The following is a 13,705-nucleotide window of genomic DNA, read 5'->3' on the forward strand; positions in this document are numbered from 1 at the left end:
GGGACAGCGATGTGTGTGGGTAGCGGGGTGGTGGATAAGGGGGACAGCGATGTGTGTGGGTAGTGGTGGGGGGGGTAGATATGGGGGACAGTGATGTATGTGGGGCCATTGCTCCCCGCTTTTCGCTCCCGGGCTGTCCTCTGCACCCTGGGAGCGATCTGAGCGAGCGCGCTTTTTCAATTTTTTTGTCTAACTGCGCACGCGCAGTTCAGAGTCTGAACATTCTGGCCAGGCTAAGCCCCGCCCACAGCACGAATGGGACCTGAATTTTTTTTTTCAGGCTGAGTGCGTATTGGAGCAGGTTTCTAAGTCGGATCTGCATTACACTCAGATTCAGCACTTAGAATGAAAATGGTAAAATCGGGCCCAATGTATGCCTTCCTTGTGATTAATAAATAAACTTTAAAATGATTGTAACACTACATTCTGCATTCTCTCCTTTCCTTGTCTATGAACAGTATGCTTTGTCTGTACAGCACGCAAGGAACAATACTTTTCACTGTATGCTGATACATATGACAATAATAAATCAAATCAAGAGCTCTTTGACAGAACTTTCAAAGTAGTCCCGGTTTCCCTCCTCTCCTTCTTTGTGTACAGATCTTTTCCCTTGAAGTATTTACTCAATTCCCTTTCAAAAGTTATATTTGAATCTGCTTCCCTGCTAAGCAGTGTATTCCAGACCATAACAACTTGTGTAAAAAGGCAAGAACACGTGCGAGAATCACTGATTCACAACACAGAGGATTTCATGTTGCTGGCTGAATAATTCATTGAGGGGGCAATGGCCTAGTGGTATTATTGTGAGGCTATTAAACCAGAAACTCAGCTAATGTTCTGGGAACCCAGGTTCGAATCTCACCAGGGCAGATAGTGGAATTTGAATTCAATAAAATAAATCTGGAATTAGGAATCGGCTGGTGACTATGAAACCATAGTCGGTTGTTGGAAAAAACAGCTCTGGTTCACAAATGTCCTTTAGGGAAGGAAATCTGCCAAACTTACCTGATCTGGCCTACATGTGACTCCAGGGTCACAGCAGTTAACTCTCAACTGCCCCTCAAGCAACTAAGGATGGGCAATAAATGCTGGCCAGCCAGTAATGCCCAAGTCCCACAAATTAATTTAAAAAAACAAACCTGCTGGGGATTGGAATGGCTGTTCCCTCAGTGAATTCAATGGCTTTAGTGAATCCAACATTTTCAGCTGCAGCTGGCCACACTGAGACCCAGGCATCAGGATCACGCACTGCCACACAAACCTTGCCTGACATTGATATGGGTTTGCTTTCCATTCTTATTACGGGGTGTTTGGTGGGGTTCTGCTGTGTTTGGTAGGGTTACAGAGTGTTTGTTCGGGTTCTGGTGGATTTGTACCTCATTGCTAAGGCTGCATTGCGTCTGGAAGGTTCTGCTGCAGATGATTCCTGGATGAGTTGCTGGCTCAGGATTTCTTCTCCTTGAGTTTTCTCTCTGTCTCTGAAATACACTTGCACCATTTTTTTATTTAACTTGTTTGCAGCAGGTGTGGTGATCTTGGAGAAATCTGGACTCAAAAGCTGATGTCAAAACTCCTTGGTGAAGCATCTGGTGTCCTTGTAGAATTTCCTTCGAGAGCGCAGCCCAGGCTCAGACTTTCCATGGATGATTTATTTTGCCGAGTGTGTGCCAGGCATTCTGGCTACAAGAGCAGCCCAACCAGTCCCACTCGGGATTTTTTAAAGAACCATGGAGTCACAGAATCATACAACTCAGAAGGAGGCCATTTGGCCCATCAAGGCTGCACCGACCACAATCCCACCTGGGTCCTATCCCCATGCACTTCCCCTAGCTAGTCCCCCTGACACTAAGGGGCAATTTAGCATGGCCAATCCACCTAACCCGCACATCTTTGGAGTGTGGGAGGAAACTCATGCAGACATGGGGAGAATGTGCAAACTCCACACAGACATTGACGCAAGCCGGGGATCGTACCTGGGTCCCTGGCACTGTGAGGTAGCAGTGCTAAACACTGTTTCACCGTGCCGTGTCCGTGAAAATCCATCCTTAGTGTTTGCCTACGTCTGAAGATTCATGAAACTCTTCGAAGCTGATCCACACTTTAACCCTTAAGAATATCTCACTACACTAGTAGTCTTAGTGAAACAGACTTTGAAATTCATAAGAACATAAGAAATAGGAGCAGGAGTAGGCCATCTAGCCTCTCAAGCCTGCCCCGCCATTCAATAAGACCATGGCTGATCTGAAAGTGGATCAGTTCCACTTACCTGCCTGCTCTCCATAACCTTTAATTCCCTTATTGATCAGAAATCTATCTACCTGTGACTTAAACATATTCAACGAGGTAGCCTCCACCACTTCAATAGGCAGAGAATTCCAGGGATTCACTACCCTCTGAGAGAAGAAGTTCCTCCTCAACTCTGTTCTGAATTGACTCCCCCTTATCTTGAGGCTGTGTCTTCTAGTTCTTGTTTCCTTTCTAATTGGAAAGAATCTCTCTGCCTCTACCCTATCTAGCCCCTTCATTATCTTATATGTCTCTATAAGATCACCCCTCAGCCTTCTAAACTCCAACGAGTACTGGCCCAATCTACTGAATCTCTCCTCATAAGCTAACCCCCTCATCTCTGGTATCAACTTGGTGAATCTTCTCTGCACTCCCCCCAAGATCTATATATCCTTTCGCAAATAAGGGGGCCAAAACTGCACAAAGTACTCTAGCTGCAGCCTCACCAGTACCTTGTACAATTGCAGCAAGACCTCCCTGCTTTTATACTCTATCCCCCTCGTGATAAAGGCCAATATTCCATTTGCTTTCTTGATCACCTGCTGCGCCTGCAAACTGAGTTTTTGTGATTCATGCACAAGGACCCCTAGGTCCCTCTGCACAGTAGCATGTTGTAATTTTTCACCATTCAAATAACAGTCCATTTTACTATTATTCCTTCCAAAGTGGATAACCTCACACTTGCCAACGTTATCTCCAACTGCCTGTTGAAGCCCTGTAATCTGAACTCCATAATAGCACAGAATTCTGTTCAATCAACTTATCATTGCAAACTTCGCTTTCTCTATTTGATTGCAATCCCACACTAATATAAAAGAAGCTCACCCAACATACGTACACTAAGGTGGTTATCACTCCTCTGACACTAACAGTGCTGGCAACATATGGATACATTAAAAATGGTTTTAGTTGACCATAAAATAAAAAAATACAACTGGGGTTTGAAGCAAATAATGAAAACTGCATTTTTTAAATTTGGATTTCCTCTAGATTACACTTATTCAGTTTTCCACAATTACATTCTATCATTCTATTTACTTGCATTGGCCATTAATTATAGAGTTAATTTGTGCAAACAGCTGTTATGTAAACAGGTCTTTCATGTAAAATCAAATCACATATGGCACCTCTGTTACTCTTGTGAAGTGTCACTTTAATAGGTGACAAATTGTTAAACAATTATTCCAGAAGATGGATCTACTATGTAAAGAGAAGGTACGTAAAGAGAAAAAGATTGACAAAAACGAATGTAGGGTCTTACAGTCAGAAACAGGGGAATCTATACTGGGTTACAAAGAAATGGCTGAGGAACTTAATTTGTACTTTGCGTCTGCCTTAACAAAGGAAGAGATGAATAATGTACAGGAAGCTCTGAGGAACAAGTTTTAGTGAGGAGCTGAAGGAAATCAGTTTTAGTAGAAAAACAGTTTTAAGGAAATTAAAGGGATTGAAGGCGGATAAGTCCCAGGGCCTGATAATATTCATCCCAGGGTACTTAAGGAAGTGGTCCTAGAAACAGTAGATCTATTGGTGGTCATTGTCCAAAATTATTTGGACTCTGGAATGATTCCTACAGTTTGGAGAGTAGCTAGCGTAAGCCTGTTATTCAAAAACGGAAGGAAGAGAGAAAACAGGAAACTATAGACTGTGAGTCTAACGTCAACAGTAGGGAAGTTGCTAGATTCCATTATCAAGGATTTCATAGCACAGCTTTTGGGAAGCAGTGGTGTAATCAAATAAAGTGAGCATAGATTTACAAAAGGGAAATCATGCTTGACAAATCTACTAGAGTTTTTTAGGATTGTAATTAGTAAAGTTGATGAGGGAGAACTGGCGAATGTGGTTTACTTAGACTTTCAGAAGGCTTTTGACAAGGTCTCAAATAACTATGTAAAGTTAAAGCACATGGGATTGCAGATAATGTGTTGAAATGGATGGAAAGCTGGTTGGCAGATAGGAAGCAAAGAGTTGGCATAAATGGGTCTTTTTTTGATTGGCAGGCAGTGAGCAGTAGGGTTCCACAGGGATCTGTGCTTGGACCCCAACTGTTCACATTATGTATTAGTGATTTGGATGAGGGAACTAAATATATTATCTCCACACTTGCAGATGGTACAAATTTGGGTGGGAGGATGAGCTGTGAGGAGGATGCAGAAATGCTTCTGCATGATTTGGACAGGCTGAGTGAGTAGGCATATGCATGGCAGATGCAGTATAATGTGGATAACCTCACATTTACCCATTTCAGTAGCAAAAATAAGAAGGCAGTTTATTATTTGAATGGGTGTAAATTGAGAGAGGTGGATACTCAGCGAGGTGAGAGATCCCATGGTGGCACAGTGCTTAGCACTGCTGCCTCACAGCACCAGGGGCCCAGGTTCAAATCCTGGCTTGGGTCACTGTCTGTGTGGAGTTTGCACGTTCTCCCCGTATCTGCGTGGGTTTCCTCTGAGTGCTCCGGTTTCCTCCCACAGTCTGAAAGATGTGCTGATTGGATGCATTGACCTGAACAGGCGCCAGAGTATGGCGACCAGGGGAATTTTACACTAACTTCATTGCAGTGTTAATGTAAGCCTTACTTGTGACTAATAAGTCCTTTACACCACATTAGGTTATAGTCTAACAGTTTATTTGTTGCTCTGCTCCTACTTCAGTAAAATGGAGCAAGGTGCACAGGCACAGAATATAGAGGCGGAGTGAGGGTAGCTCGACACTAACAGGTAATCAAGAGTGTCAAAGGATAAGTACAAAGGACAATGTAGTGCAGTGTAGGCTGGCTGAAAAACAAGTCTTTAGAAGTAATCATGAGTGCTAATAGACAAATGCAAGCAGCTAAGTATAATCAGTATGTGTCGACAGGCTGCATAACAAGTGAAAGGATGACCTAAGAACTGATAATTTAAGGCTGAGAGATAATTACAATCAAAGAGTAAGATAGTGTTAAACACTATGCAAACTAATTCAGGCAGACAGATTATCACCCGTAATCAAGGTGCGCATGTTGTCAAAACAGGACAGTCAAGGAGATATTTCCCCACAGAACAGTAGGGTGGGGTCACATGTGGCACGACATGAAACCGAGATAACGGTTAATGCTGTCCTCATGAGTGCGGAACTTGGCTATCAGTTTCTACTCGGCAATTCTGTGTTGTGCGTTTCAAAGGCCACTTTGGAAAATGCTTTTTCGAAGATCGGAGGCCGAATTCCTCAGCCACTGAAGTGTTCTCTGATTGGGAGGGAACACTCCTGCCTGACAATTGATGCGTGGTGTCTGTTCATCCGTTGTTGTTGTTGGGTGTGCATGATCTCGCCGATGTACAATGCCCTGGGGCATCCTTTCCTGCAGCGTATGAGGTTGACTGCAAGACTTTGGTGTCCTCGTGTGCCAGTTGTTGGAAGTAAGCGTGCAGGTCTAGCTGGCAGTAAAGAAGGCAAATGATATGTTGGCTTTCATAGCAAGAGGATTCGAGTATAGGGATAGGGATGTTTTATTACAGTTGTACAGAGTGTTGGTGAAGCCTGGAATATTGTGTGCAGTTTTGGTGTCCTTATGTGAGGAAGGATGTCCTTGCTCGAGAAAGAGTACAGAGAAAGTTTACTAGGCTGATTCCTGGGATGGTAGGTCTGTCATATGAGCAGAAACTAGGATTATATTCATTGGAGTTTAGAAGAGTGAGAGGGGATCTCATCGAGACTTATAACTCTAACAGGATTAAACAGGGTAGATTCAGAAAGAATGCTCCCAATGGTGGTGAAGTCCAGAATTAGGGGTCATCGCTTGAGGATAAGGGATAAACTTTGTAGAAATGAGGTGAGGAGAAATTTCTTCATCCAGAGAGTGGGGAATGTTTAGAATTCACTACCACAGAAAATAGTTGAAGTCAAAACGTCATGTGATTTCAAAAAAGATCTTGGGGATATGGGAGGAAGGCGTGATGGGGATGTTGAATTTGATGATCAGCCAAGATCACAATGAATGGTGGAGCAGGCTCGAAGGGATGAATAACCTACTCCTGCTTCTAGTTTTTATGTACGTTTCTATGTAATATCCAATGTCCTTGAACCTACCAGCTCAAAATTTGCCTTCTTACTCATAGGTGAAAACTAATGAAAAGAGAAGTAATAGTGGTGGTCGCCTCTGCCCATTCTTATCCTCCTGTACATGGTTTATCCTGCCGGTCAAAATCTTTCTCCTGTTTATCCAGAAAATATATTGCAAGAGTGCATCTTGTTTCTGGAACATTTTACACTGTACTAAAGCCAGAACATAAGAACTTTGGTCCCTTCAGCCTGCTGCACCATTCAGGTAGAGAATGTGGTGAACTGGTGCAAAGACAATAATCCATCTCCAATGTCAACAAAACAAAGGGGACCGTCATCGACTTCAGGAAGCATAGTGGAGGACATGCCCCTGTCTACTTCAATGGGGATGAAGTGGAAATGGTCAGGAGCTTCAGGTTTCTAGATATCCAGATCACCAACAACCTGTCCTGGTCTATCCATGCCAATGCTATGGTCAAGAAAGCCCACCAATACCTCTACTTTCTCAGGAGGCGAAGGAAATTTGGCCTGCCCACCACAACTCCCACCAACTTTTACAGACACAACACAGGAAGCATTCTTTCTGGTTGTATCACAGCTTGGTATGGCTCCTGCTCTGTCTAAGACTGCAAGAAACTACAAAGCCCAGTCCACCACACCTCCCATTCTTTAACTCTATTTATACTTCCCGTTGCCTCGGAAAAGCAGAGAGCAAATCAAGGACCCCATACAGTCCGGAAATACTCTCTTCTACTTTTCTCCATTAAGAAAAAGATATAAAAGTCTGAGGACACGCACCAACAGACTCAAAAGCAGCTTCTTTCTTGCTGCGGTCAGCCTTTTGAATGGACCTACCTCGTATTAAGTTGATCTTTCTCTACACCCTAGCTATGACTGCAACATTACATTCTGCACTCTCCCCTTTCCTTCCCCATGGATAGGATGCTTTATCTGTAAATGCACAAAAAAAATACTTTTTACTGTATACTAATACATGTGACAATAATAAATCAAATCAAATAATATCAAGGCTGACCTTTGACCTCAATGTCAGTTTCCTGCCTGATTCCCATATTCCTTTGAGTCCAAACCTTGGTGCAACCTTGAATGTACTCAATGACTGGGTAATCAAACACTTACAGTTATAGCGTGTCTTTAGTCCAGAAAAACATGACTTTACAGGTATAGATGGGAAAAAAGAGACCTCATGAGACAAGGAAGAAGATATTAGAGGAAGACTAAAACTTCATCAAAGATCTAGTTTTTATGAAGGGTCTTGAACAAAGAGAGGGGAGTAGAGAGGCAAAGGGGTTTAGGGAGGCTTGGATGGCTGGAGGCATTGTCAGTAAAGCGGGAATGTAATTGGGTGGAGGAGGGCACAGAGGCTGGAATCAGTGGACCAGAAAGTTCAGGGAATTGTAGCAATAAAGGAGGTTAGAGAGATAGGGAGTCTTCGAGGTAATGGAGCGATTTAAACGCAAGGATGCAAGGCGTTGAAGGCAGCACTTTCCAAGCCCACAACCACTGCCAGCTAGAAGGACAAGGGCAGCAAATGCTTGGAACACTACCACCTGGAAGTTCCTCAACTGTAATAGATGGCCCCTTTAATTGGCATACATCAGGAAGATCATATGACCAGATCACCCGACGGGGAACAAGCATTGAGATGTCAGTGCAGTTCATGGGCTTTTGCAGAAGCTGAAAGAATCACTAAACACTGAAGATTTAAGCAGCGTAGGAGTAATGCAGAGTGCTTTCGATGTGAGGGTAGCCACTTCTCAGCAGTGTGCAGACTTAAGGGAACAGAGTGCTTTGGATGTGGAAGAAAAGATCATTTGAGGCATAAATGCAAAAGCAGGTAGGGCTAGCACAGTACAAGCAGGGTAAATAACCCAGTCCCAGTGCATTGTATGGAGGTTTGTCCAGTGGAGCAAAATGTGACATCACTAAGCAGTGTGGCAAAGTAGCCCTTACCACAGTGGTGTTGATAGTGAAGAGCCGGCAACTAAAGATGGAGGCAGACATGGGGGCATTAGCTACTGTTGAGTGTGAACAGACCTACCAATATTTCAAAGGAGTCCAATCCCTGAACTTGGTGAACACTGCAGCAAGACCAGCCACACATACCGGCAAGGACATAAAGATATTAGGAACAACTACAACCCCTGCTATCACAGACAGCAGTTGGCACTGTGACCACTGACGGTGTGATGGGCCAAGGAACGAGTTTAATGGGGGTGTGATTAGCTCCAGGAGATTAAGTTGAACTGACAGGACATCTTTAAGATAAAAGGAGTGACTTGTAACCCTGAGTAGATACTAGAGGTGTTCCAGGAGGAACTAGGAAAGATCAAAGGATTGCAAGCAAAAATCCATGTGAATTCGGAAGCAAACCTGAGATTTCTTAGGGCAAGACCTGTGCCCAACACATTAGCAGAGGAGGTAGAGACAGAACTAAAATAACTGGAAGACTTGGCATCATCAGGCCATGCACAATCTGTAGTGTGGACAGCACCCATTGTGCCAGTAATTAAACCAGACAAGACTATCTATATCTTCAGGGACTACAAGCTGATGGTAAACCAGGCTGCGAACTGAATAAGTACCCCATCTCCAAGATGGAGGATGTGTACGGGGGTCTGTTATGTACAAAGCCGGCATGAGCCACGCTTACGAACAGTTAGAACTGGACAACACATCAAGAGCTTATGTCACCATAAATACATGTAAAAGTCTATATTAAAACATGTCTATGTTTGGAATTTCATTGACTTGCGCTTTCTTCCAGTGAACAATGGAGAATATGTTGCAGGGTTTGCCTAGAGTTATCACTTCTTTGGATGACATCCCAGTTAAAGGGTCCACCAAGGAGGAACATTTGACAAATTTGGACAAAGGTTTGAAAAGATTCGGTCGCACAGTGGTTAGCACTGCTGCCTCAGAGTGCCTGCCTTGGGTCACTGTCTGCGTGGAGTCTGCACGGGTTTCCTCCAAGTGCACTGGTTTCCTCCCACAGTCCGTAAGATGTGCTGGTTAGGTGCATTGACCATGCTAATTTCTCCCTCAGTGTACCTGAATAGGTGCTGGAGTGTGGCGACTCAGGAATTTTCACAGTAACTTCATTGCAATATTAATATAAGCCTCAGGGGTATAAAACTTCCAATTAGAGAAGATGGCTTATCTTGATTCTTGGATCAATGCTCAGGAGTTACTCCCAAATAAGGAGAAAGCAAAAGCGACTAAAGAGACACCAGCCCCTAGGAAAACTTCAGAACTCAGGTTCTTCCTTGGGATGATCAATTATTCCAGGCAGTTCCTCCCAATTCTATCAACATTACTAGCACCATTGCATGTTCTGCTAAAGAAGTGCCAGAGATAGTGTGGGAAAACACAAAAAAAGAGGCACACAACATGCTTATTAGTGCATTTTGATCCCTCTAAGAAGATAGTACTTACATGCGATACATCACCATATGGAGTTGAGGCTGTTAGCCCACCCATCGGATGATGGGTCCAAGAGACCTATTGGATATGTATCAAGGACTCTGTCAGATGCAGTAAGAGGATACTCCCAGATAGAAAAGGAAGGCTCAGCCAATATCTATGGCATCAAGAAGTTTCATCAATACATAAACGGGAGATATTTTACTATCATCACATACCACAAGCCACTTTTAGGGCCTTTCAAGGAAGACAAGGCGATTTTTCCAATTGCTTCTGTGAGATGATGGGCACTGTACTTGTTGGCCTACAAATAGACATTCAAACATCGGCCAGGGGCTTACATAACCAATGCAGACACTTTAAGTCATCTCCCATTTCACAAAAACGTACCACTCCCTCTAGGCCCACAGGCAATTGTAATGGCTTTAAACTTTCTGAACTCTTTACCTCTAACAGCACAGTAGATGAATAGAGATTCACCGGTTTTGGAGATTAGACACGTGATATTGCATGGATTGCAAAATGAGAGAGCTTCAGAGAAAATGTTGCCTCATCAGCTCAGGAAGAATAAGCGCTGCTGCAAGAATGGTGTTGTCCTTTGGGGAGTTAGAGTAGTCATCTCCATTCCAAGAAGAGGGTTATTGTTTGTAGAATTGCATAGTGACCATCTGGGCATATTGAAGATGAAAATGCTAGTGAGAAGCTATATCTGGTGTCCTCCCATTGATGCTGATATAGAAAGTGTTGTCAAACAATGTGACCATTGCCAGTTTCAGCGAATGCCACCAGCTAGAGCCCCCCTGTATCCTGGGAATGGCCAGATTGGCCAAGGGTAAAAGTTCACGTGAATTAAATTGGCCCATTTATGGACACAATGTTCCTTTTGTTCGTGGATGCCTGAAATGGATGGAGGCATTCGAAATGAGATCCACAACTTCATTCATACACTACGGTCGAGAAACTGCACCAAACTTTCCCCACCCACAGCATATCAGGAGTACTTGTCTTGGACAACAGAACAGTATTCACAAGTACCGAATTCCAGAAGTTCATGACATCTAATGATGTAAAACATGTTCGAACTGTGTCATACCACCCTTCTTCAAAGTGACTGACCAAATATGCAGTTCAGACTTTCAAGATGAAGCTGACACCTGCATCACCAGAAATTAAGATAACATTACCAGCAAATCTGCTAGCCTATCAAACACTGTTCCAGTTAGCTGAGAGCACCACCCTTCATAACACCACTGGAATTACTGCACCTGAGCTCCTGGACCAGGATGAGCCTGGCAGTTCTGAATTTGGTGAGGAAGGTGGAGAAGAGGCAGAGTTGTCAGAAAAGCATCTAAGATTCATCAAAAATAAAAAGAGCATCTGACAAGCATAGACGACCTAGTTTTTGCGAAGAATTTTGGAAATAGACTGAATTGGATATCAGGAGTTGTGGTGGCCAGGATGGAGTCACCGTCCTATGAGGTGAGAGTGTAGGACAAGTTAGTGAAGAAACATGTAGATAATTTGAGGAGGTGGGAGCCATCCCAAGAGCCAGTGTTACTGCCTGATCAAATTGTGCCAACAAGTGGTGTTGTTGTTTGTCCAAGAGATGAAGAGGCTGATCAGCCAGTGGCAGGACAAAGTGCTGCTCCCAATGAAGCTGACACGTTGGAAACATCTGAACTCCCACCTGATCCCTTCTGCCAGCACTTGACTCATAGCCCTGAATGTTACGACATGCCAAGTGCTCATCCAGGTACTTTTTAAAGAAAGTGAGGCAACCTGCCTCTACCACTCTCCCAGGCAGCACATTCCAGGCCGTCACCACCCTCTGGGTAAAACAAATGTTCCTCATATTTCCCCTAAACCTCCTGCCCCTCACCTTGAACCTACGTCCTCTTGTGACTGACCCTTCAACTAAGGGGAACAGCTGCTTCTTATCCACTCTGTGCATGTCCCTCATAATCTTGTACGCTTCCAACAGGTCGCCCCTCAGTCTTCTCTGCTCCAACGAAAACAACCGAAACCTAACCAACCTCTCTTCATAACTTAAATGTTCCATCCCAGGCAGCATCCTGGTGAATCTCCTCTGCACCTTCTCCAGTGCAATCACATCTTTCCTATAATGTGGCGACCAGAACTTCACATAGTACTCTAGCTGTGGCATCATTAAAATTCTATACAACTTCAACATGACTTCCTTGCTTTTGTACTCTATGCCTTGACTGATAAAGGCAAGTGTACCATATACCTTTTTCAACACCTTACTAATACATTCTTCTGCCTTTTGAGATCTGTGGACAAACATGCCAAGGTCACTTTGTTCCACAGAACTTTCTAGTGTCCTATCATTCATTGAATATTTCTTGTCAAATTACTCCTTTCAACGTGAGACTTTTCAGTGTTAAATTCCATCAGCCACTTATCTGCCCATTTGACCATTCCGTCAATTTCTTCTTTTCGCCCAAGACACTTTGCCTCACTGTTAACCTGGCCAATCTTTGTGTCATCCGCAAACTTAGTTTAATCCTATTCCCCACCTCCCCCCCCACCACCCCACAGTCATCTATGTTGTTTACATAAATGACAAATAATAGAGGACTCAACACAGTACGCCACTGGACACTGGTTCCATTCATTAAAGTAGCCTTCTGTCATCACCCTCTGTCAATAACAACTCAGCCATTTTGAATCCACTTTATCAAATTAATCTGTATCCCATGTACATTTACCTTCTTTACAAGTCTCCCATGTGGGACTTTGTCAAAGGCTTCATTGAAATCCATATAAACTACATCAACTGCTCTATCCTCATCTATACACCTGGTCACCTCCTCAACAAATTCAATTAAATTTGTTAAGCATGACCTCCCTCTGATGAAGCTATGCTAACTATCCCTGATCAAGCTTTGTCTCTCCAGTTAGAGATAGGTGATCTCTTTTGGAAGTTTCTCCAATAGTTTCCTTACCACTGACATGAGACTCACTGGTCTGTAGTTTCCTGGTTTATCGCTACAACCATTCTTATATAGTGGAACCACATTAGCTGTTCTCCCGTCGTCTGGCACCTCCCCATGGCCAGAGAAGCCATGCAATCTCTACCCTTGCCTCCCACAGTAACCTACGGCACAATTCATCTGGACCTGGAGATTTATCCACTTTTAAGGCTGCCAACACCTCCAATACCTTCTCCTTCCTACGTCAATTTGCTCAAGAACCTCACAGTCTCCCTCCCTGAATTCTGTACCATCATCCTCATTTTCTTGAAGGCGGATGTGAAGTATTCATTCAACACTCTCCCAATTTCCTCTGGCTCCACCCACAGATTGCTTCCTTGGTCCGTAACGGGCCCTACACTTTCCCTGGCTATCCTCTTCCCATTGAAAAGCTTACAGAATATCTTTGAATTTTCCCTATTCTTACCAGTCAGAGCTTTCTCATATCCCCTCTTTGCTGTCCTAATTGCTTTCTTAAGCTCTGCTCTGCACTTTCTACACTTCACTCATGCCTCTGCTGATTTGCTTCCCTTGTATTTGTCAAAAGCCTTTCTTTTCCTTCTCATTGTATCCTGAATATCTCTGGTCATTCATGGTTCTCTGGGCTTGTTACTCCTTCCTATCACCCTACAGCATGCTGGACTAGCACCCTCTGTAGATTTCCCCATCAGTAGTTATTCCCATTCTACCTTGGCCCGATCCTGCCTTACTTTACTAAAATCCACTGTCTCCCAATTCAAAACTTCTTTTCACAACTTGTCTATTTCCTTGTCCATAAGAAGCTTAAATTGTACCATGTTGTAGAGCATCTCTTGAATGAAAAAAAGAAGTATGGTTTTGGGAGACTGAGAGCCAACTGGGGGCAGCAAGTCAGGCATGAGGGGTGAGCATGTTCTGCTGCAGGATAAGCTGCAGCCGAGGGACACCAACCAGCAGATGGG

At 43.7% G+C, this 13,705-nt stretch overlaps 1 protein-coding gene across 7 annotated transcripts in view; it reads right to left on the reverse strand.

The window, feature by feature from the left end:
- Positions 1–13,705, reverse strand: part of LOC145343280 (storkhead-box protein 2-like) — a 312,594-nt gene that overhangs the window by 23,710 nt on the left and 275,179 nt on the right. Inside the window, exon 1 of one of the 7 annotated variants that reach the window (XM_080189421.1) lies at positions 7,183–7,254. The exons of the other annotated variants lie outside the window; for them this stretch is intronic. The gene's annotated coding sequence lies outside the window, so the exon portion shown is untranslated. Of the gene's footprint in view, positions 1–7,182; positions 7,255–13,705 lie in introns of those variants that run through there. 7 annotated transcript variants of the gene reach the window in all.

This window comes from Carcharhinus amblyrhynchos, chromosome 5, assembly GCF_965287045.1.
Source record: "Carcharhinus amblyrhynchos chromosome 5, sCarAmb.v2.hapA, whole genome shotgun sequence".
Taxonomy (NCBI): domain Eukaryota; kingdom Metazoa; phylum Chordata; class Chondrichthyes; order Carcharhiniformes; family Carcharhinidae; genus Carcharhinus; species Carcharhinus amblyrhynchos.